This window comes from Thunnus thynnus, chromosome 4 (genome assembly GCF_963924715.1).
Source record: "Thunnus thynnus chromosome 4, fThuThy2.1, whole genome shotgun sequence".
Classification (NCBI taxonomy): domain Eukaryota; kingdom Metazoa; phylum Chordata; class Actinopteri; order Scombriformes; family Scombridae; genus Thunnus; species Thunnus thynnus.
The window spans coordinates 13,468,337-13,495,089 of record NC_089520.1 but is presented as its reverse complement, the minus strand read 5'-3'; the positions used below and the strand labels follow the sequence as shown (position 1 = coordinate 13,495,089).

The following is a 26,753-nucleotide window of genomic DNA, read 5'->3' as shown; positions in this document are numbered from 1 at the left end:
ACACTGTTATGATAATAATATACAATATGTCTCCATAGGAGAAGTTATAATTGTTGAGAAATTGTACATAAACACTATGTACACAAATAAACACTTTGCCTTTCTTTTGACTATAGTTGACTATGTTTTGTATAGTCTTTTTTGTGAGGATTATAAGAGGGACACTTTGGGCTCCCTCACTTCTGCCACATCTGTCCTACAGAGATATACTGTATACCATAATGTATGTGATGTCTGTGTCATTTTAAAATAAAGAAAAGTTAAGAAATAAGCTGTTAATTTTTAAACACTGCTTCTATACTTCTTCATCTACTGTAGCACTGTAGCTTTCCATAGGGAGTGCACTATGGAGGGATAAAGGAGTCACTATTGTCTATTACAACTCTATGAACGGCTTCCCATGCCACTCTAAGAGAAGAAATTCTGTTTGTGAGGCCATATTAATAACTCATACTGTCCATGGTGCTGATATGGGATCAGTTTTGAAGCAGCTCTCTCCTGCAGTCTGTTTCGAAATGAAGAGTTTTCTATGGTGCTGATTTGGGCTCAACTTTGCGATCTGCTAGTTGGAAATATGAAAATGTCCACAGATCTGATTTGGGATCAGCTATGAACTACAGTATATAGTGCTGCTATGGGATTAGCTTTGAAGCAGCTCTCTCTGACAGTCTCCTATTTGGAATTGAGGAGTTGTCCATGGTGCTGATTTGGGCTCAGCTTTGAACCACAGTCTACTATATGGAAGTGAGGAGTTGTCCATGGTGCTGATTTGGGCTCAGCTTTGAAGCAGCTCTTTCTCCCACAGGCTACTGAGTTGTACATAGTGATCTAGGCAGAAGGCCATAAACAGCAGCCTCACAACATTTTTAACCTGATGAGCCTGCTATTACAACACATTCTGACAGTTACAGCGCTGTAACTAGCTGCTCTCTGCTCTACATGTAATCATGCCAAGTTGATTTACAGTCTATTGTAGAGCTATAAGCAAGAGGTTTTTTAAACCAGCTGGTTTCCTTCAAAAACACAAAGTAGGAGGCAATTGGGTCTCTTTCAAGTGGTTCCAACATTGTGGGCTATTGGTTTTAGAACAGGGCCAAAGCAATACTGGAAGTGTGAGAATAGATAGGAGCATGTGAAGAGATGGCTGTAATACACAATTGCATCTGTGGCAGTGGAACATCTCTTTATTTGGAGAAAATAGATTGCTTCAGTAACCTCTGACTAGATCCTTCCTTTATAGTCATTTCCACACAAGAGATAGACCATAGTTTTGGTACAGTAGAGTATCCCGGTAACCCCACCCTCACCATCTATGGACCTTTACCCATGATCCTCTCTCTCGCTCTCGCTCTCCCTCTTTCTCTCCCTCTCCCCCCCCCCCCCTCTCTCTCTCTCTCTCTCTGTCTCTCTTTCTCTCTCTGTCTGTCTTTCTCTCTCAGTGCATTTTATTGATCTGCTGCTGTTTGTGTCTTACAGTACTATATCCACAGATATTTATGTTTGTAGCTGCTGGTCTCCGGTTCCCATTACGGGCTTGAGCGATAGGCATGGGCAGTGTTTCAACACCTCGCTGCTGAGGAAAAATGTAATATTCAAGAGACATGTCCTTAGTCAGCACTTCCACCCCAAGAGCTGGCTTTGAAAAGGACCAGGGACATCTAGTATACTGAATCCTAGTGTAATGATTGAGCTACAAGGAAAAAAAAGATTAAAAGACTAAAACTTTGTTTAAACATGTTCACCAAATTAATTAAATTTTTCCCTTTCAGAAAAATATTTTCAATCAAATTGAGTGTTTCAGCTATTGTTACATGACTCTTAAAAGCATGTGTCATCTAGATACGAGATATAGAAATCTGCACTTAGATATGTTTGTCTTCAAAGCATCATGAGGCAACCTTTAGAGATCCTAAAGGGAAAATCACAGATGCCTGAAACGTAGGAGGATGATTCAACAAAGGAAAACAATCTCTAAAATTATATATACCAATCATATACAACTAATCCATTTGTCAAAAGATGGACATTATTTTGGGGAATGACTAAATGCTTCTAACTGATAAATGGTTACTTTTTATGAATAGTTAAATAAAATAATAAAAAATAGTTAAAAATAATATTAATGCCAACAGAATGATTATGCAGAATCATTCTGGTTGATGTGAAATCCTTAGCCCATACCATGAAATTTACATTTATATGTAATCTTTTGCTTGTGTGTCGACTAATGATTAGTACCCTTCCAGTTGTACCTGCTAACCTCGGATTAACATAGAACATACAACCCGTTTTGTTTTCACTTTCTCTCTCTCCCTCTCTCTCCCCACCTCCTCTTTCTCTCTTTCTAAGTATCCTCCTCTATTCAGCACCTCTCTGCGAACATCCTCTGCACACTGGCTTTTAAAATCCTTGTTGGTACATCAGCTTCCTAACCCTCCTAACCTTGCTGACTGAGCCTCTCAGATACTCCAGCTGGTTGTGATGGTGGGTAATCTGCAGCAGAAACCTCCCCCTCTCTATCTTTGTCTCACTCTCTCTTTTTGTCATAGTCTTGTCTCTTGTCTCTTATTCCCCAGGCACACACACACACACACACACACACACACACACACACACACGCACGTACACACTCTGATTAGCAGGTGAACCACTTCAAGGAAGCAGTCATACTTGACATTTTCACCTTCTCAAATACCCAAAGAAAATTCATCTGAAAACCACCTCCGGACTTCATCACAGTCAAATGTGCTCAAGCATTTCTTCATTTCCCCTTACTGTTGTTTTCTACCACTCATTCAAGTAATAAAAAAAACGATACCGCATTTCTCTACTGCAGCTGAAACTCACTGTGGCCCCTCTCACTCTACACTGATGAGAATCAATGATTCAACAATTTACATACAAGGCTGTACAGAAAATCACAATCTTCACTTTTGTAAAGACTTCCCACTGTGGAGCAAAGTTGCATATGGGGTTGAGGAATGCAAGTGAATAACAAAGGAGAATTTGAAAACAAGGCACACAGTGGACTACAACAACCACTGTTTGCCCAAGCTGTAACGCCTTTAGCTTTGAAAGTTTGAAAGTTATGGATTCAGCTTATGTTTCTGTTTTTGTTCTCTATCAGAATACACAAACCATTTCTGTTGACTGTAAATGTAATGGTTGTAAGAATGCATAGAGTACAAACGTTGGGTAGATGTGAAACTGCTCAAACAGACAATTATCTTTTAGAGTTTACATGCATTCATCTATATGGCATACAGCAATTTTACAGTGTGTGCAGAAGAGATTACGGTCTGTCAAAAGGGCTGGATAAAAACAAAAATGCCTCTATAATTACTTTTCGTTTCTACTGGTGGCTCCGATGATAGCCATACTACTCTCTCTCTCTCTCTCTCTCTCTCTCTCTCTCTCTCTCTCTCTCTCTCTCTCTCTCTCTCTCTCTCCTCCACCTCTTCTGTGGTAGGTTCCCTCCATCACCACCAGGGGCTTTCCATACCGCACCGTGCCGAGAGCTGCTTGGCCGTCTCTTGCCCTGCGCTTCTCGGAACGGAGACTCCAGACGCGCAACGCGGATGCAGACAGGGCGCACAGAGCGTCTGTCCCTCTGATTTTCATCTCACCGGGGATCGTATACCTTTCATTCCGGGAGAAGCGGCAAGTTGAGTAGCCCTCACCGCATCTCTCTGCAACTTGTCAAGGCAAAGGCATTTGTTTCCGCCACCCAGTAACACAGGTAGGACTTTGGGGTTGTTCTTATTTAATGGGAAAGTTCACTGTGCAGCGGCTCGCTCGTGTAACATACAACTCCACTGGACTTGACATAATGCCTTTCGATATTGCACTGTGGGAGTTTTGTGCGTACTGCAATAGAGGGAAATTGCATAAATGCATATACATCAGTGATTTTTGTGTGCTTGTTGTGTGCGTGCGTGTATGTGTATGAGGTGAAAGGGGAGCTTTTGCATTTCATTGAGCTGTATCCATCCACACTTCAAAGATGAACATCACCGTCTAACTTGTTGCCACTTGTAACACAATTAACGGCGTGTTAGTGCAGTCGGTAATGAGCGCTGCGCAGGAGTCCAGGCGTGATTCCTATCATGCAACATGATTAACAGAGTAAACAGGCTAATAGCAACGATTTTCAGTGTACAGTGAAGTAGGAAATGGTGTCCGGCGGGTTACACACGCTGTGGAATGACTGCATATTTATGATTGCGTCGCAGAAATTTGTTGTAGCATAATTTCAGTGAAATGTCCACAGTAAGATTGGACAGCGGTTGTACTGTTTTGTGCGCATGCATTCCCTTTGGCATGGCTAAAAATGAAAATTCTCGGGTGATAAGATTTTTCAGCTACCTCTAATCAAGAATGTAAATGTGTGAAAATGTGTAGTCAGCCCACAGTGGTAACAACACTGCCGACTTTGGTAAATGAAATTACAGGGGTGTAAAGCGACTGCACACACCTCCTGCACAGTGGGATGCGTTTCCCGAGGACTGCAGCCACTTGATGCGCCAACAGGATGCATTTGGGGGAAGTTGGATGTGTGCCACTGTGCACTAAAGCCATGCTGTTAAATGACTGAAGGCAGACTTACAAGCATACTGCCATCAAAACAGTTTCATCAAGAAACAATAGGATTCGCATATATCCAGCTTTGTGATAATCCTTCACAGACGCAGTTGCAGATTAAAAAGTGTCATTACAGGCAAATAACGGTCGATCCTTTCTCTTTTTGTTACTATAGTGAACGCTGCTATGCACATATTAAGATTATAATCAATGACTTCATGTTTAGTCATTCATATTTCATATTTTAATCATTTAATCTTCACGTGGATCTAATGGACATTCACAGATCAAATTGGCATCAATAGCAATTTCTATCCCGTTTGATTAATTTTGCTGGACAAGATTCAAATTTTGTTGAACATGCTTTTTTCAGCAGTTATGCTTGCTGTCTCTTTAAATTCTGCTTCTCATTTCACAACCTTTCATTATAATTTGTAACCTACATTTACCTAAAATGTTACCTACATTTACTTTCAAGTTGACCACCAATCAACCATCCAAATTATGTGTGAACCTGACATTTAGATTTACTTAAATATTATCTGATCTGTGCAGCTCATAAAACAGTCTCACATACAGCATTTTCTCTGATGAGACAAACCTCATGCTGTCATCATAGAAAAAGCGTCACTGTGCTGCAGTCTCAATGACACTGTTGCCATACATGTCATAACTACAAGACTGATCAATTTTTTTTCATCCCAACTTAATATTTGTTTTGTAGGCAGACAGACCGTTCATCTCTGTGGTATCTGGATGAAATACAACCTATTCCCAACAGGAGGACTTGTGTATGTGTTTGCTTCATATTGCAGAATATGATTTGTGACCGTGAGGTTACAGTACACTTTAAGCTTGGATATTACTGAGTGACCTTGGCTGAGGTTAGAAATGCTCAAGTTTACTCCTCTGGGGTGTCTGTATTCTTGGCCATGTGTGCGTGTGTGTGTGTCTACATGTGCTCTGTATGTGCCTCAGTTGACCATTTATCTTGAGCTAATTGGTGTTTACGAAAGTGAGAGAAATGCCTCTTGTCCCTATAGGCAATCAATGCCTTTAATTTTCCAATTAGATGCAGATCTGTGCAGGAATCTGTCAAAGAGGCAGGACCTCTGGGTTAGGACCATGACCTTTATTGACCCTATGTTTGGAAAACTGATTTGTTTGGAAAACTGATTTTGCAGGTTACAGTATCGGATGAAAAATGGTTGGTGTAAAGATCAGCAAAACTTCAGGCAGATTTAAGGCAGAATTAATGATTTAAAGTTCTCTTAAGCTTAACAATTTCTTATTTTTATTCTTATAAATAATGTAATCAATGTAAGGGTGTTTTTACGCAGTGTGTAAGACAGTATTATCTGTTGTTTTTTGTGGGGTAAAAATATCTGACGACATGGGTGTACAAAATGTGTGAGTATTGTGAAGATTCCGTCATGATGAAGTAATGCCTCACAGTTTCATAAATGTGTCAAATTTCCTATTTATTCACTTAATCCATCTCACCTAAAGCCACAGTGGTCAGGTCCCGTTTGGTTACAAAACTCTGTTAAAATTGGTTGATTGTAGAGCTGCAATGATTAGTTGATCGTCAGAAAATTAAACAGCAACTATTTTGATAATCATTATAGTAAATTCAATAGTTTCAGGTTTTTGACTGTTGCTCGGATAAAACAAGACACTTGATGACTTCACCTTGAGCTTTACAAAAATGTTACTGGCATTATCAAGCATTTATCAGTGTTTTCTGATGTTTTATTTGCCAAACGATTAATTGAGAAAATTATCAGCAGATTAATTGATATTGAAAATAATTGTTAGTCGCAGCCCTGTTTGATTGACAGATATGCGGAGCCACACATACAGTATGTTTGCACATACTAAACACACTCTATCTCACCTAGCTGATTGGTAATACAGAATATAAAACCTTTTCTCTACTAGACAAAAGGGAAAAGGAATACATTTGCCACCTTACTGTCCATTACAGACACGTATCTGCTTTGTATCCTGGAGTCCTCATTTATTCAGCCGGTGGTCTAACCAGCGTGTACATTACAAGGGCCATGTAGCAGTAACCCAGATGGCAGAATGGGCTGATTGTGATTTATGTACCAAAAGTGAATGCATTACTGTGAGCTTCTGGAGTCAGTGCCAATTCCAGGCAAGCATTTTCACACATTTTTACAACACACACACACACACACACACACACAAATCGTAGAATCACACGCTTACTTGCACACAAAACTTTGTTGACCTTAATCCTCAGGACTGGGGTACCTTCAGACCTCAGAGGTATATGTTTTGTTATATCTCACAGGACCTTTATTCTATCATTTAAATTTTTCATGACTTTGTCAATCAATTTGCTCCTAATGGCTTCATATCGTTGTTTTCTGTTTCTGTTTTAATTAGTGCTTTTTTAAAAATACCAATGTATTGGAGTCCTGGGGGACCCCAGTCAAAAGCACCTAATTCCGTCTATGCAGTTTTAATAGATGGAGCTAATTATTGAGTTCATGTTTGCCATGGGTCCTAATTTAAAGTATCACACACTATTGGGGTGGGGGGTGAGGGGGGGGGCACTCTGTCAGTCATTCTGAAGGCTTTGTGGAAAGATTGTACTTGTTATAAAAGCTGCAATTCGTATTAAAGAGATATATATATATAATTTTGTTTTACACAATCCTAAAAATAATAATAATGATTTTTTTCAGTTGATATTAATTACATAACTAATAATGTTTTGAGAAGAAATAAGTCAACATTTTGCTATGATGGTTGTTTCTGACAGTGGTTTATTCTTAACCCCAGTCGGTAGTCCTTGTATGTTAAATATGTTGGTAGGATGAGGGTTAATACTGATGTGTGGACACACACTTAAGGTTCTGTCTCTCACTCAGACATTTCTTCCTCTCTCTGTGCTACACACACACACACACACACACACACACACACACACACACACACACACACACACACACACACACACACACACATACACACACACACAGCCGTGTTTCCATCACTTCAAAGGACATTACATTGATTTACATTCATTTCCTAGGGACTTATCCTAACCTTAACCATAACCACTACCTACTACACTACACACACACACACACACACACACACAAACCCACCCATGCATGCATGTACGCACGCACGCACACATGTGCACACACATTTCTCCAGAAAAATCGTTTAGATGAAGCAGTCCACTGTTGTGAGACATTGATTACCGTTTACCAAGCTGGAGCATAAATGTAGTGTTAAAGGAGAGATGGCTTGGATAGATGTAAGGAGAGAGAGACAAAAAATGAGAGAGAGAATGGGTAAGAGAAAAAGAAAAGGAGAGAGAGGCTGATAGATGGCAGTCATGTGGCAGTAAAGATGATAGATTCAGAGGTAAACCAGGGGATCTTTATGGCTAGCAGAGAGGGGACCGATTAGGCCAACTAATTGATCTAGACCTGTGGTTAGGTGCCTGGTTCATCTCAGGGAGCTTAGTATATGCTCTCTCTCTCTCTCTCTCAAACACACACACACACACATTGTCACAGTCACACTCCTCACTCCTCGCACCTGCTGTCTTGTCGTCGGTCAGGGACGGTCAACCCTTAGTCACTTCATTACCCCCTCCAGGCAGGGACTGCATCAACCATATTAACTCTTGAGCTCTGTGATGGAATCACCAGGTGGGAGGAGATAGAGAGCTGAGGGCTGTGTACAAGCTCCACAGTTGATTTACCAGCCCTGTTTGCACCTGATTTCAAGGAGAAGGTTATAGGCAACACTTTGATCCAACAATTTTAGAGTACTGTGGCTTTGCAGAGGCAACCCAACCAGTTTTTTTGATGCTTCTACTTGTGATGAAATAGGCTACTAATACAGGCATATCTGTCATTGTTGCAGCAGTGTGAGTAGTTAAGTTGCTGTGAAGGTGTACAGGCTAGCTAGCACCTGTCATGAGGTGCTGTTCACATAAGCACTATCATGTTTTTTTTTCACAAGTTATAAAGGAATAGTTGAACATTTTGGGGAAAAGCTTATATATGCTTTCCTGCTGAGAGTTTGTTTAGAAAATTGATACCACTTTAATATCTGTGTGCTGAATGTGAAGCTAGAGCCAGCAGGCAAATAGCTTAGTTTAGCATAAAGACTGGAGGCAGGGAGAAACAGCTATCCTGGTTCTGTCCAAACTTCAAAGATTTGTGACTAGCACCTCTAGATAATACTAAATAACACGTTATATCTCATTTGTTTAAATAAATCTGTTCACAAACGGATGTAAAAACAAGTTGTGGTTTTATAGGAAGTTACATGCTGGACAAATAATGTGGTGGTATTTTTTTTTTTACTTCGGACTGAGGCAAACTAGCTATTTACTTCTGCTTCCAGTCTTTATTCTAAGCTAAGCTAAAAGCCTAACGCCTGGGACACACTGCCCTCCTCTACCTGAGCGGCACGTGTGTGTCGCTGAACTGCTGCGACTCGCACGTGTGTGGTGTCTACACAGACAGCGTTGCTGCTGTTGCGCTGCTGCTGGCAGCCCTATCTTTCTACATAGACTTTGACTTTGTTAATGCCCATTAATAATAGAATGTTTCATATAATTTCATTACAAATTTAATTTATGCTTAGTTTAGACAGAAAAATGTTAAGGAGTTTGTGCTCAGTTGTGAAAAATGAATAACAATATGTGAGGTGAAAGTGGCTTTGTTTCTGACGGGCATGGTGGGGTCTCGTTGGGGCTACTTCTGTGCCAGCCACATACACTCCTCACACAGGACAGGTTTTTTTATTGATTATATTGATTATTCCTCCAGTTAAACCCCTGCTGTCACCTCTCTAAATGAAGATAATCCCTTCAGACGACACCAAGTTCCCAAATGAGCCAAACACACTCTGACAAACAAACCTGCAAACTAACTGTCAGGAGGGAATCTGACAACAAATAAGGAAAATAACAACACCAAATCTCCATCTGGAAGTAGGTAAAACAACAGGCAGGAGTCCTGGTTTGAACTAATATCACAGAAAGCAAGCAGGAGTCGAGAAAAGAAGCTCTGTGTGTCACCGACTCCAGGCTGGAGTTCCCCGCCAGAGAGGCTCCCTGCCCCGGCACGCACAGTGAAGGCTGACCTGCAGTGGTTACACTTTATATTTTTTTCATGTCTGTTACATATTCTACAGATACAGACATTGAAACTACAGTGAAAGGTGTAATGTTGCTGGTATGATGTCAATATGACTATCAACGGATCATTTTCACTGTCTATTTTTGCTTAGAAATGCATGCGTCACATGGAGAAAATAGGCGAAACACCCAATCTCCAGATGACATGCCGCTGCAGCTGCGTGCGGCTGTGTGACTGCTCTAAGCTGTTAACACAGGCACCAGAATGAAAAACAAGAGGTTCTGCGATGCACACACGCTGCTCACGCAAGCAGAGTGTCCCAGGCCTGATGCCCGTAGCTTTATATTTAGTGCATTCAGACATGAGAGTGGTAACAATCATCTCATCTAACTCTCGGCCAAAAGGTGAATCAGTGTTTCCCAAACTTCCTTTAAGTATGAGCATCTTATTCTTAATCCTGTAAAATGTTATTTAATATTTTTAATATATTTCAACATTCATAAAAACATAAAATATTTCAATAAAATCAGCTAAATCCAAACACACAACCAGGTCATTGACCAATTATGTTATTTTTCAGACCATTTAGAGAAGTTCAAACAAAATGTAGACATTCTGCTGTATCAGATGGGTGCTTTGAAGATTTTATATTTGTATTTGAAAGCAACTCAAAGGTTTTCTCTTAATGATAATAATTTTTGATACCAAAAAACTAAAATTGCACTAGTTAGACTTACATTTTTTAACGTTACAAGTTCCATAATACTGTAACTGCCAGCCCAACCAAAACAACAAAGAACTAAGCTACAAGAGAAAACAGACACTACCAGGATTCAGATAGCTACTGAGTCCATCTGTCTTCATGATGCAATAAAATCTGTTGATATGAGATCGGACTCTAAGAGGTAAGAGGAAAAGAGCCCTATTGAATGGAAGGTTCAAACAAAATCTGAATACACCCTTTCAAATATACAGTAAAGGAAATCATCCAGCCTGAGCTCCCAGGAAAATGACAGTATAGGTCGTGAATTCAGTAATCAAAAATGACCGATAGTAATGTTGAAATGACAGATGCCATCTAGCAGCTGTAGTGATGACCCAGAGAAATGATGCATTTCAGATGAAGTCTATATTAGGTGACATATTTCCATATTAGGTGGCAGGTTAGGTGGATGGCTAGATAGATAGATGGCAAAAAGTGGACTAGCTGCAGGAGGCTGCTGTTCACTTCCTGTTTCTAACCACAAGTGTCACATTTCCAACCACGAGTCACAATAGTTTTTTTAATTTTTTTTTTTTTATTACACAAGGTCAAAGGAATACATATACATAACAACAAGGAAAATATTAACAGTATCACCACCAACACCAACAACACATTAGAGAAGAAAAAGGAAAGTAGAAAAAAAGTGCTTCCCCTTATCACAGTGCAGTATAGGACAAAAGGTAGGTTCATATCCATATATATACAACCAAACCCATATATACATACATATATGCATAAACACATACTCACACTCCCATACATAATTATTTACTCAATTATACAACCAAAAAATTAACATGTTTACATCCCTTTAGTTCGCCCTTATCCTCCTTTTTTATCTCCAGCCTTCACCCTGACTCAAAGCATCCCACCCACGTTCAAAAATTAATTTCTGTTCTTTATTCCTATTAGCATCTTTTTCAAGAACCCACTGATACTTCAAAAACATTTTGAAACGTTCAGTGTTTAATTGCTGTCTTTTTGTAGTTCTAAATGTATATGCTTTCTCCGTCATAATGATGATGTTGGTTAAACATTATGGTTAAAGGACAACTATAAAATTTGAGTTGTAAACTGAGATCCACTCTTCAACTTTAATCCAAAATACTGCAACTTTCTACGATACCAAAATAAATGAAAAATCCACATAAGTCACATTGTTGGATGCTCCATTTTTTAAGCATTTTCTTCATAGGCAAGTATCTGTGGATTAGTTTTAGTTATACAATTCTAATGGAGACATCAAAAGTATATATATATATATATATATATATATATATATATATATATATATATATGTGTGTGTGTGTGTGTGTGTGTGTAGACCCATGTAAAAACTTTCCTCCATGGGATACATTTGTCAAACAAATCCTCCCATTTGAATTGGATAGCTACTGATGCAGCATATATTTTATTTAAGATGCATGTATAACTGATATATTTTATTTTTTATTTTATTCTTGTTCATCCATGTTGCATCCTTAATATAGAGGCAACATGCCATCTGTTTTGTACATAATGATAGTTTCCTTTTCCAGGTCTGTGGTATAGCTGCCTGGAGTTGATTATATGCATGAAGGTCACAAATGTTATTGTATACTTAATATTTTACAATATTCTATAAATAAGATGAGACCTGATTTCACCTCACTGTTCAAAAGATCATTTATAAATAATATTAACATGTATAAAATAACATTAATTTGATAAACAACAATTTTCTATCAACTATATGTAGCTTTCTATTTAAGTTGTCTGTCATAATGTATATGCATACCTAGGACCATTTTAACTTATTAATGAATCTCCGAAGTTAAAATATTCTTAACATTTATAAATGAAATCTAAATGTATGTTTTTCATTTACTTTTTTAAAGTAAACAGGGGTATTCATAAAGCCAAAATATTCAATTATTTTGACTATTTGCCTAATATTGTCACTGATAGATCTATCTTGTTGGAATCGACACTGATCTGGATGAATAATTTTTGTTAGTACTTATTAAAATCTGTTTGTTTGCAAGACATTTAGCTAATATTTTATCATTGTTACATTGTAGTGTAATTGGCCTCCAGTTATTTAATATAATTGGATCCTTCCACATGAATCTTGTTTTAATAATAACAAAGTCAGGACAGTTTTTTAAAAACTGTAACTACAATTGTCATGGTGTTTACTGTTGCCATGACGATGAGGTAGTAACTTTAACCCACACCACATTTCAAGTGATCATTTTAATCCTAACCATGATATTTCTCTAACCCTAAACAAGTGGTTTTTGTACCTAAACCTAACCAGAGCTTGACCACAATGCTGTCACACCATAAAACATAATTTTTTTTTACAGTGATTTTTAATGGTTTTGGAAAGCTGCCAATAGAGGCGGCATAGTAGAAAATGCTCCTATGGGTCCCTCTGGAGTGCATCGCACAATTGACCTATTTGGTCGTTTAATTATGAGGATGTGTTGAAATCATCAAAGAACCTTTGGCCAGTGAACTGAAGAGGGGACTTTTAGGCAGACTAATGCAACTGCTGAGAAATTAAAGTATTTTTTTGTATCATATAAGCACTGCATTATTATTATAGTAAGTCTTGACATTCAGCCTCTTGCAAGCATCATGCTTTAGTTGCCTTCATTCTAAGCATGATAGTTGCACATACTTGTATCATTGATTCAACAAATATCAGAGGACAAACCTACATTACTTGAATTTTTATGATATTTTTAAATCATAATATAATCATTGTTCGATTTTTTCATAACATTAAGAAACATTCAGCCTTGTATATAGCTGAGAATTACAAGATTTGCTTTTGGACACAGTGATGAGCCATTCTAATTACACTGATGAACATATTGCACTTGATACACAGTACATTGTTGATGTTTGAAGAAATGCATTTGATGTTCAATTCTCCTAGTGTGCTGTTGTTTGTTTCTCAGCCTCTCTACCTAATGTGCATGATTTTCCTGGAGGCAGGACTCCATCTCTGGTGATGGGATCCAGGTATTCAATCTGCCTTCTGTAGCTGGTCTGCTGGTCTAGGTTTGTGCCTCTTGCACTGGAGTGGGAAGAACAACTGCTTTGTAAACAGGCAGTTCTTCACCTGGATGTCACGGTTCACAAAGACTCTTCCTCGGAGTCTGGCATAACACCAGTGGCAGAGCTTATGCGGTGGTGTATTTCTGCATCAGTGTCGGCTTTGGAGGGATGAAGGCTGCCAAGGTAGGGAAAGTCATCCACATTTTTGAGGCCGCTGAAATATCTAATGTGCGTTGAGACACACACAAGCAAAGTAATTCAAAACACACATATGCTCATGCACACACATGCTCATGCACACACATACACATACTAACGTACACTGATAGAAGGGGATTTTTTTGTGTGCCAGAGATTAAAATGAACAAAGGATTAGAGGAGAATTGAAGAAGAATATGTTATTATCATATTGTTTTGTTTGCTCTTCTCAGATTTATGCATGCAACTCAGTGTGAGGGGAGGCTTTGGGGTCATTTTAATAAGTAAACAGTCTACACTCAATAGTAGTTAATTTTACTCGGCAAGTGACTGTAATGCCAGTAAATATGAGTTTCATTCTGTTTGACAGGGAAAGCTCATGTTTTTTCAGCTCTTGTCTCATCTCCAATTATCTACTGGCAGTATAAGGTGACATTTTTGCAGACTGAAGATGGTCATTGACAATGAGTGTCCCTGAAATGAGATTTATGATGGGCTGTCAGTTTCAAAGACTAACAGAGTGACTCAGGTACAGCTATAATAGAAAAGATCTCTCTCTGTAGTTTAGATGGCCTGCAAACTAGACTATTAAAGACTCCATTATTAAAATAAGCTTATTTGATGAGTTAACTTGGTTCAGTAAGTTAAAATTATTTTCAGAAGATAAAAAGGCAGCCTTGAATGCCAGATTTTGTACCTTTGTGACTGAGAAAACATTTATGCACAGTGACTAAAATGTAGTATTATCTATTTTGTGATCAATTTATTAATTTGAATTAATTTTATAGTGAAAGGGAAACAAAAATAATAGACAACCCACCTCCCACAGTTCAAAACCCATCCAGTTTCACATAAACATCCAGGGGATATAATGCATCAAACCATATTAGAAGCTCAGTCAACCACTTCGATAATTCTTCAACTGTAAGTAAAATGGACTGTCGGGCTAGAATGATCTCAGTTTTAGCACCATGCATCCTTGCTACAAATAGCTACAAATGAATAATATCAGAAAGGTGTTAATCCATTGAGCTTTAGTAATTGAGAGCAAGGTTTCCACTTTAAAGCAACAAAGATCAAATCAGATCCAAGCCACATTTGGAGGTGGTTTGAAATGCAATTCCAATCAGATTTCTACAGATGTCTCTCAGTTTGGCTGCTCAAATTGGATTTCAAAGTATCTTTTGCGTCACTCGCAACGCGACACACAAAGACGACATCAAATCCAGAGTGATGGAAGTGCATCAGAGCGACTGAGCAGAATCTATGCTGCTTCTAGCAGAGCGGTATGGAGGACAACACAGACAACAACAGTCAACAGAGTTCTGCACCACAACTTGACAGTGCGATTGTTTGGAGGGCAAGATGATGGATCTCCATTTCTCATGCTTTTGTGTTTGATAGCCACATCACCAGCGTATGTAGTTACTGGTGCTTTTGTCGTTACCACAGCAACCCATGCAGATAGGTTGGTGATGTCTGGACACACAAATCTGTTCCGATCTCAACACTTACAAATAACAGTGTGGACAGTCTGTCTTAAAGATCTGATTTGAGAAACAAATCTGATTTGTCGGTAGTCTGAACAAAGCCTAAGGCTGATTGGAGACTACAGATTATCTATCGATGTGAATGTGAGTGTAAGTGAGTGTGTATCTATGTTAGTCCATCTGTGAACTGGCAACTTGTCAGGGTATTTTCCTGCCTTCTGTAGAATCTATGCTGGGACAGGCTCCAGCACCTTGTTACCCTGAGTAAGAATAAGCCAATAAGACAATGGATGAATGAGCAAACGTCAATACAGAATTTGTATATTTGTCAAAATTACCCTCCGAAGCTTTTCATGGAGTGTGTGTTAATGCAGCCTAGCAACAGACAGTTGGCTCAAGTGAATGGTTAATACAGGGTTTGGCTACCTTTCTTTGTCTTCCTCTTTTTCTCTCTCTCTCTTGCTTCTTTTTTTATCCTCATCTCTTTCTGGTATGATTTTAATGTTGTGGCTGAAGAACAGTTCTAGCATAATGATGTTTGTTATGTAATATGGGACTGACTGACTGATTGCAAAAACAGTGATAGATGCCATTATACAGCAAACATGTCAATTGCCTTATAGACTATAATACTAGCTTTTTCCATTTCTGCTTTGCAGCATTAAAAATGGAAGGAAATGTGTCGTGTTAGTAAAATTATAGTCATTATTTGCAGAACTCAAAGAGTTGCAATATCAAGCAAATGTTTTCACTGTTATAATCTGTAACAGTTACATTGTATTTCATATATTTCATGAATAAAAAGCATCCATACTGGCAAAATATAAAAGAGTAAAGTGTGTAAGGAAAGTGTGCATATGTGCATGTATGTCTATGTGTGTGTGTGTGTGTGTGTGTGTGTGTAAGAGAGAACAAAAATGTCATTGCTTAATTCTCAGTAAAAAAAAAGAAAAAACAAAAACCTGACAAAAAAGAAAAAAACAGTTACATTGTATCTGGACTGACAGAACAAAACAGCAGGTGTGGGGTAAGTGGCAGCTTTAAGAAATGTGTCTGCAGTCTGCATGGATATCACTTCCTCCAGGCAAAGTAATAACTCTTATTACAGCCCTTTTAGGGACTCCTTGGGAGTGGAACTAAGTTGTTTTCCAATGTGATGCTGTTGGCACCTTGCAGAGGCATAATGGAAAAGACATCCTTAAATAATTGTGGTTAAAGTGATACTGTGCTGTTGAACGAAATCTCTGTCAGGCATGCGAAAATGTCTTATAAAGTGTGGTGTGATGCAAATATTACAAGTTTGATTGTGTGGTGGAATTTTACTCGGGCTGAATGGGGTGAATGATTGAATAGTTTAGGTATGAGTGCATGATATGGTTTTATAAAGTACTCTTTCATGCTCTGTCCTCTCACTGCCACCCACTAGCACACATACACAAACACCAAAAAGCATCCAAATTTTTAAGTTTTTATGTGTTTTCTGAATTATGCATTGGGAACATTCTCTTGGGGATAGCTGTACATTCTTACTAATGGTATTAGCTTTTGCTGGGTAAAGCATGTTTACACAGACTTGTGAAAAAAAAAAGCAGGCGCACACACAGAGACACGCACACAGAGTGCATGAGCATGCATGCACACACACAGATACATCATACACATTTAGAGTAATACAGAGAGCCTCCCTGCTAAAAGGTTCAAAACTTTCTACCCTTGTGAAAACATTTCCTTCTTGGGTAAAATTTGGGAACTTTTGCATGCAGAGGCCAACCAATTTTATCTCCAAACTTTGCTTCAAATAAATATTATTTACTGCATTTACCAGGCATACATTTGTGAAGAAATCTCCATGGTCATCAATATGATTCCTGCATTTTAAAATTTGTTATAATCAAAATTATTGACCCTTTTACTCTGCAACAGGCTTCTTTGTGTGATGTGACATGCACTGAGGTCAGTCCGCTTGAGTAATCACCCTGCATCACAGATTATGGCCAGGAATCCATCAATTGAGCTGTCTGCACTGGACAACAAAGCCTTCAGTTCAACATCCCAGACAAATAGCTGATAATGCTGAGTTGTAGTTCATTTTTCCTTTCAATAGAAAAAGCATAATCTCTACAATACTTCATAATAGGACAGAATTCAATAATAAACCCCAGACATGTACCCGAGAGGGTGTGAAAAAAAGCTGTACTTAAGAAGTCATGAAACTTTGACATAATCCCCATGGCTCCCTTGGAAGTAGACAATGATAAAACTTGCATGAAACTCAAATATCACTTATTCAAGGCTATCTCAGTTCTCTAATTGTGCTGTGAACATTTTGGGTCTCGAATGACTACATAAAATCAATGCCAGATGAGCTGGCTGAAATGTCACCAAAATCAAATTAAATCAGTGGAAACTGATGTGTAATGTGGAACATTTGAGTAGTTTTTGCATTCAGGTCACTATAATTATGTGTTGTGTACACCCATTTTGCCTTTTCCTCAGTCAAGGGCTTTGAGATAAAATGCTCAGCTCCTACATTTTGAAATTATGTCCATAGTTGCCTGTTAACACGAGATTATAAAATGGCCTCCTCTTGTGTTTTCTTTCCTGTCTCTGTATTTGTCTCACCCTCTGTCCTTTTCTTGTACACTATCTCTCCCTCTGTATGACTTGATTCATAATTATTTTTCAATTCTCCCTCTTTTCCCTCTGTCTGTATTTGTGGTTCACAGGTGGTTAGAATTGTGGATTCACATCAAGAAGAGTTTGATTATGCCACCCATCCTATCTCTTTCTGTGTGGAGTCTCAATGTGTGTGTGGTTTTCCTACTAGTGCTTCTCTTTTTTCCCCACAGTCCAAAGGCAAGCAGGTTAGGTGAGAGAAACTGTAAAGTTCTCTGCAGTATGCATGTGTTTTTCTGTCTACTGTGGTAGCCCAATGCGTGCTGGGATGGACTCTAGCCCTTCAAACCCTGAACTGTATAACCTTTTTGAGACTGTATGGATGGAGGATGTTTCTGTTTCTCATGTTTTTTTTGGTCTCTTGCAACAACCTGCAACATTTCCAACAGCCTTAGCTCTGCTGAGCCCAGACCATCATTTGTCTGCTTAATGACCACTGAGGTGCCATGTTGAGTCATAGTGATGACATATTAAGGTTTATTCCACTGTCTAATTTAAGCCCTGGTGAAAGAGCATGGCCAATAATTTCTTCTTCCATTTAACCACTGCAGGTTTTCCTCTTCCTTGTGAGTTTCCCAACTAAAAATGTAAAGGTCTGAGCACTGTTTTTATTTGCAACCATGTTTTCTGGAAAAAAGCAAATAAAATTCCAACAGCACTAACATTTTAAGATAATCACTGCTGTCTGAGAATAGACATTTATTTTATTGATCTAAGTCACTATAAAACTATAAATTGCCATATTTATTGACCAAAAATGAGCGGGATATTATAAAATCTCAGAAACTGTTCCATGCCTCTGCCTTAAAGTGAAACATCTGGAAACTTGGCCAAATTTTGACATATTTCAGTAAATCTGGTTTGCAATTAAGGTGTAACCACACTTATAATTTGGTAATCAAACGGTAACCTCTCACTGTAGTTCCATAATCTGGCCATTTTGAGTCATTTTTTTTATGTTTCTTAAGTCACTATTATCTGCCATTTTGACATATTTCCTGCCTTAGTAGCAAAAATATGGTATATCATGGCCATATCCATGTTAACCAAATCCAATAAGAATTAATAAATAAATATTTGAGTATACCACAAAATTTTCAAACAATAAAGCAATATACAGTATGCCAGATAGATTAACATTTTTTGTCCTGAATTGTTAAAATTGCTAATTATATATATACAATTTATGAATGGTTAGACAGGTTATTTTGTTGTCATGACGTCTTTTATGATATGTCTCACACACACTTACAACTTTTTGGGTTAATATCAGCCAAATGCATATAGTTCCATCAGTAGTTCATATCAGAAAAGTGATACAAAGGGGGGTTGTGTTTATTGTATTTGTTGTTTTTGCTGTCTGATCAGGCAGCCTATTGTATTTCTTTTTCATCTGATAAAGTATACAGCTAGAGAATAGAACATCTACTGTCTTTATCACATACAGTATCATCTTACCGACTTGACATGGATTTCTCGTATGGCAGTACTGGATCTTTAAGTTTACAATTATGTAAGTGCTCTACAAGGAGGTTTATTGAAATCTGAATCACAATAAGCAACCTGTCACAGTCCAGACACAATATGTTCATATCGCTAGTGCTATAATGCTGGCTGACAATAATACCCCATCTACACCTGGCATTAAAATGTGATCTTTATCTGGATACATTATCCGGATGAAGAAAAACACATTTTAATGCAAGGTGTAAATGCACTCAGAGTGCATCGTGATCGGAATGTGATTAAATCAGGCAGACCACCTTTGGAGGCAGTCAGGCCTTGTTATCAGATCTCAGCTAAGTGTAAATGCAATCTGTACAACTTTACCACATTCATAAGAAAAAAATTGTCCCAGTAAATTGAAAGGTCAACTAGCTCCACCTCTTCCTGCCACCTAAAGCAAGCCCTGCAACGGATACAAGTATCAGCAGTGGCTAGACGTCTTTCCTGGCAAAGATTTAGAAATGAATGACATTCATTCGTGACAGCTTGCCTTATTTAAATCCGATCACAATGTGGGCAGGGCACAACTGAGAAAACGAGAACAAATTTCAATACAAGGTGTAAATGCAAAGACCCATGGATTGGATATCATTATCCACATAATGTATCCAGATACAGGTCACATGTAGATCCTAAACCAGTTAACTAATTTATCCATTGAACTAACTGGATTGTTCATAGAAAATGCAAAAAAGAAGGAAATACAATGAAAATGAAGGAAATGGAGTAACTTGAGAAAAATTGAGAGAGAAAGTGTATATTATTTGTGTGGGTTTGTTTGACTGTTTAATATATTCCTAATCTCCCCATTACTGCTTGCTTTGGGACTTCCTGCAGTATTAGAAAAAATATGCTAAGAACCCAATTTTCAGTTGAAAGAACCTTTAAAATTTGAATGTATATATAACACTGGAGAAGTTGAAACACCAACACTAGCTGCTCTGGGGAGTCATACACAGGAGCAATGACTTTTTTTCCCTTTCTTGTACTTTGTCTTACTTTACCTTGTCTAAGATTGTCTCCTTTTAACAAACCTGTAAATACAGAAAAAAAAGACATTGTACACTTAAGGACTGACTAAAGCAAATACACAGAAGAAAACACATGTAAATAATGATTCAAGCCATGAATAACATGAGAAAGAATATATGTGTTATAATAAACAAATGAGGGATGATGAGGGATAATCAGGGTAGTTAACTCTGCAGCCTGCTACTCTGGAGCAACTAAAAACTGCTGAAAAATGAAAGAAAAGAAATCACTGTGAAGTCATAGTCACCCAAACTATGCATCAGTACTTCTAGTCTTAAAAGCTATAAAACAAACCAGAGAGTAGGAAATGACAGACAGCAATATCAGTATCAGATTGGATCATGTACTGCAAGACACCCTCAAGAGTGTGTTCCTTCCCAGATTTGCAATCCTGCAAAAACCTTAAATCTCTCAGAGGCTCAGCCAACAGAGTTTGTAAGGTTACAAAGCATATCTGCCAAGACGGTTTGGGAAGTTCCCTCTCCAGTGAGCTGAGGCTCGTTTCACAGAGAAGTTTTGACTAGACTCTAAAACATAGATAAGTTGAGCTTTTAGTTGAAGATTCATGGCAGTCTGATTTGAAATATCTTTGAACAGTTGCTGTGGTTGTGTCATTTTGAGCAGCACTGTACTCTCTCACTGGGAACAACACAGCCTCAGTAGTCTTTAGTACACCATACACTGTACAGTGATTGTACTTCAACTTTATTTACATAAGGTGATTTGAAAATATATCTCATTAGATAAGATTAAGAGCTAAAAATTAAATTAGGGTATGTCTTGTACTCGCTAATGGCCTCTTGAACTGGATGGCGGTTGGCTAGAAATGAGAGAGCTGAGTGGCTGACACAAATTTACCACTGTGGTGCCTGTGACCATAGCAGTTAATTGCAGAACAGCAGTGCAATCTACAGTTTTATATATATTTTATACTGCAACATGACTGCTCATGTAGCACATTTTTGGTAGACCAGGCTCACATATGAATGAGGAAGTGCATACGCCTCTGACAGTACCAGTGAATATGACTGTGCAGGCTTAATTCACTAAACACCCACAAGAAATTACAGGCTTCACTGGGTTATGTGGTGTTTTATGTATTGTTAACACATTGCTGAATTTGCTGTACTCACATTATCTGTCTCAGAGAATTTATGATATGAAGATGTCACATCTGTTTTTAATGGTGCACAGCTGCATGCACACAGTAATCTGGGGACACGCTTGGATTTGTAGTGATAATACATATCTTTCCAAAGATTAAACTACTATGTGTGCATGTGTTAGTGTGTGTTGTGTGTGTATGTTTGTGTGCACACTAGAGTTACTACAGTTCTGGGCCTGTCTCTCCTCTTTGTTTCTGCAGCATAATGGGCTTTGTAAGATAATACCCAAGAGACATAACAATACTTCTGAGCTAGGGGATTGTGAAGCCGTCCCAGTTCGCAGCACCGCTTTGGCTCCAAGCTTCAGCTATGATTGGAAAACCACCAAACCTGGATTTACCGGCAAATGATATTAATCGCTGCCGTGGTCCTCTTCACTTTATCATTTTCTCTCTTTTTAATCACTTTGCTCTCAGTTTCTAAGCTGTTTTCTCTGTATCTTCTAATTCACTCCTACAATGACACTCAATGTCAAAACACGTTCATCCTCATCCTTATCAAAGCAATAAAGCGAGACCATGGAAGGATTCAGCTGTTACTGGTCGCTAGTGTATTATTGTTCAGCTATTGATTGGCTCTGTAGCCCTTTCTTTTTGAAAAATAAAAGCTGATCCAAAATATCGCTCGTAGTTACATAGTTACATACAAAACACAAGTAACATCATCATTTGAAAATGACTTAAAAACTTGGATATGGATTCAGTTTCTAATCTCCAGTGTTAATGTCAATAAAAAATAAAAAAAAATTAAAAAAATAAACATGCTTTGTCAAATTTCATCATGATTTTTGTGGCGCTATATCAATCTTTGTTACCACTCTTTAGAAAGCATCCTAGAATTGACAGAGAAATACCGTTTTCCAAGTAGAGGCTCTCAACACTCACACCGAGCTAGCTAGCACAACAGTTGAGGCTTTGTCTGGCTGACTGTTTTAGCATAATGGTGTGTTTTAGCACACCGTTTGTGAGAAAAAAAATGTGCAGACTACAGTAAGCATTTATGTTTGTATGAAGTGGGCACGCATAATAGACTATAGCATTGTTGTGCAGTTGGAATACTCTCTCAAAATTATGAACTCTGCTAACTTGCTAAAGGTAGCGGCTAATGTTATGCTAGCTAGCTTATCAACTACATTACACACACAAAACAAACATTATTATATCACTGATGATAACAACGCAACATTTAGTTAGAGACACGACTGGTAAACTGTCTGTTTAAGCCCAACATTTTCACATAGCTCCACTCCCCAGCACAGATGTCAGTAAGACTGCCGGCTGCTGAGCCTTGTGAGCAGCCATCAACGAGCTCTTAGTGCCGCTGAGTCAAAGATAAAGCAAAGACAGCAACATGCCCACATGAATAATACAACAGTTTACTGTTTAAAGTAAGTTAAGTAAGTAATCATATACTATGTTTGTTAATAATAAATGTAAATATATATTTTTTCCACAATTTTATTATGGATGAAATTAGCTGCCATATTGTTAGCAACTAACATTGCTTTGTGGGATGTTTGTTTTTCCGACCAACTTACAGTTGGTCAGAAGCAAGTATTGTTCATCTGTTACTTCTGAACTTAGTTAGCCTGTAATATATCCCAAAATTTTATCACAGTTGTTTTTGTCCATATGCTCTGGTAGGTCACTCTCAGCTGTTGTTTAAAAGTTATGTTAGCTTCCACTACCAGTGAACTAACAAGATAGCAGAATGATGTTGAGATGCCATGTTGAGATGATGAAAGTGGTGGTGTTATCGGGCTCTTAAGACACATATACAGTGGGTATGTCCTTTTTTACATGTTGCCTCCACATTACAATTAAACACTTCTGTTTGAACATTGGCCAAGTGGTCCTTTAATTGGCTATTTCATTTACAGTGGATGAAGTGCCTTGCACATTTTAAAGTGTGCTGTTGAACTATGTTGTGCTACACTAGGCTTCAACACCACTCTATACTGTTAACCAGTAGGGGAAAAAACAATTAGGTAAATAATTTTGCCTGCAGTTTTGGAAACAGCAGTTTGAAGTCATGAAGTCTTTTTCATCCCTGTTTCTGGCCTGTGATGCAACTATATGTAGTTTATTGGTGGAAACATATTTTCATAAAGACAGTTGTATTTTAAACTGTATTTATGGAGCATAATTGTTGTGAAAAGGTTTGTGCTTTTTTTTTGTTGCAGCCCTGCATCTCAGTCTCTCAGTTTGCCAATGTGATCAACCTGAAGCAGTGACAGACTGAATGTAAATGATGAATCCTTACCTTCACTCCCTGTGTAATAATTATTATTAGCTCAAATGTTTTATTTGAATTAAGCAGTATTGAGCTTCCTTCACAAAATTACATCACATACAAAGAATTGCTCATTTTTCATCAGTTTTCAGTAAATTCTCTAACAAACTTTTAATTTCAGATTGCTCTATGTCTGTCTAAACCACTTTTACATAAATTATTAATGCCATTTTATCATTTCTAGAATAGGTAAAGACATTTTTTGTAATTTTTAACGAATAAATGTTAAATATAACAGTATAACTAGAGGTATAAATGATGATTTTGACAGCAGTGTGTATCAGGCTCTCCTGGTAATTGCTTTGGTATGGGAGATGTTGCACTCTGGAAGACATTGAAATAGATAGCGTAATTCTTTTTTGTGAGTGATGCACTGTTTATTAGAGATCTATCAAGTGAGATAGGGTATTGCCTTGTAACTCTACAGTACCTGTGTTTATTTATTGCCCTAGCTTGATGCCTCTAGAAGGCCTGTAATAGAACTGATAAACAGGACAATTATGCTCGGGGCTCCTTTAACTTGTATTGATAAGGACATTTGGCACTAAAACATAAACTGTCTGGCCTTCATTCCTCATGGCAGGTTATATTTTAGTATGGCCAACAATTTTTGCGGCAGCAAATTTTACACCTAGGCAGTCACTTGCTCAGCCAGTCTGTTTGGTTATCCAGCCAATTAAAATATTGAAGAGACAGAAGAAGAAAGGTGAGATTATCAACTAGCCCTTCAGTCTAGTTCCAACCATCCAGCCTGCAGTTCATCCATCTGATTTTATCTGATTTACAGCCTTTCCTTCATCCACCTATCTACCAATGTGCATTTACCTTACCTTGGCTGAATGGCTGATATTGCCACCTCACTGTTTGTTTTTGTTTCAGTCACTGCTTTCAAGTACAAATTCAGTCACCCAAATAGGCATTCATTTTGCTTCAGAGGTCAAAGGGCTGAATATCCCAATCTCACTTTTCCATTTCCGGCATACTGTATGTCAATTTTTGTTTCCAGCATTCAGCCACAACTGAGAGAACATAAACTAGAGTTGGCAGCTGACATTTTCAACCTGTCTGTCACAATTCCCAGTTTACATGAAATTTTGACAGTGAAACTGCCATAACATCTCCAAGACGTTTATTAAAAAAACATGGTGATTAAGTGTTACAACTAGCTTATCTGTTTTCATTTGTTCCAATTTTATAGAGCTGAGCTAATACATGTCCCTGTTGAATCTCCTCCTCAGCCCCTACGCTACTTGCACATTTGATCATGAATGGACAAAGCACTTGACTGTCAAAATATGCTGTTGCCTATCTGTAAGTACAGTACATGAAAGCAGACAGCATGCATTAAGTTTTAATTTGTAATAGGGGGAATTGTTTTGACTCCTTGTCCCAGTTCCCTCTATGATGTGTTAGCATGTTTTACTTGTTATCCAGTATTGTATGCTCCTCTTCAACTATGTGCACTGTACCAACTTTAAAATGGTAATTGTGTTTGGGAAATGTGAGATGCCTTCCGGTTAAATGTTGTCTAATAGGCTTTTGGCCCAACAAAAAAAAGATGCTCTTGTTTCAACACTCATTTGAATTAGAAATTATAGCCTACCCCCCGTCTTGAATCGACTGAATTCAAAATTGTTTTGGCCACCTGCTCTGACTTACTTATCCCTTATACTCTTCCCTTGGACTGTTACTAGTGGAGATGTGACTTGACAGACAGGTTCCAGCTATATGAGTCTTTGCCCTCCTTCCTGCATACTTATGGGGGATTATGTAGCATTGCAGGTTTTATATTACATATCAGTAGTGGATTCTCAACTCTGTATGTGTTTGTTTGTGTGTGTGTGTGTGTGTGTGTGTGTGTGTGTGTGTGTGCTTGTGGGAATGTCTGAGGCAAAAACAGTGAAACCTTGTGTGTTTGTATGTGTGTGCACCTGGGTCTTTGTGATGTCTGAAAGGTTTTGGTGTCCACAGTGACTGGTTTGTCAGTCTGAATGACAACTATGCATGCACCTGTCATAGTCTTTTATATGCTCACCATTGTGAGCAAGATTGAACCCCTGAGTTACTTGGGGTCATTTGTGTTTTTTTACATACTGGTAATGTTGCACTGATGACACTTTAGGTAGAGCATGTGACCTGCTCCTTTCTGAATGTGTGTGAAAGGCATCCCTATGAACATATGTTGCGAGCCTCTCTGCCTAGCATGTCTGTGAACTTCTATCCCAGCACTCTGTGATTGTACTGAAAGCAGGTGTCTGAAAGCAGGTGCATATTAAAGACGCAAACATGTCGTAGATGTTCAAACAACCTCCAAATGCTCACCACAACAGGTGGTTAAATTCATCTCAACTATCTAGAAATTAGAAATATAGATTTTCTTCAGTTTTGCAGTTATGGGAAAATGAAGTTATCAGCAGTCGTGCAATGGAGAAACTGTCCCCTGGTTCGCTCGGGTCATGTTTCCTCATATAAGAGGTGGAGGTGGCAGATGGGGAGGAAAGGAGGACTGATGGAAAAGAGAGAAAGGGAGTTGAAGGTGAAATGACAAACAGTGTACAGTAAATGTCACTGCGGGCTGGTATAGCCGCAGCAGATTAGTGGAAGACACAATAGTAAACATTCCTGTCCATGATGAGATTGATCATGTTGATTTTAAGGATTATCTGTTGTGAAATTTTGGGTTCAACTGGAAATGTTGGTGCAGCATACAGTCTATTGTAAGTCTTGTATTGCTGTAGACTTATCTCAACAAAATTATTATTTAAAATTGTTATATTTTAAATAAATTAGTTGATAACCCATTGATATACCCAGTTTTTCTCAATAATTTTTAATCCTAGAGTCACAACTGGCTCAG

At 38.2% G+C, this 26,753-nt stretch overlaps 1 protein-coding gene across 1 annotated transcript in view; it reads left to right on the top strand.

Moving 5' to 3' along the window:
• The first annotated feature begins 3,545 nt into the window (after nucleotides 1–3,545).
• The window catches only part of LOC137181232 (cadherin-22), a 176,491-nt gene continuing 153,283 nt past the window's right edge, over nucleotides 3,546–26,753 (top strand). Inside the window, exon 1 of the mRNA XM_067586791.1 lies at nucleotides 3,546–3,739. The gene's annotated coding sequence lies outside the window, so the exon portion shown is untranslated. The remainder of the gene's footprint in view (nucleotides 3,740–26,753) is intronic.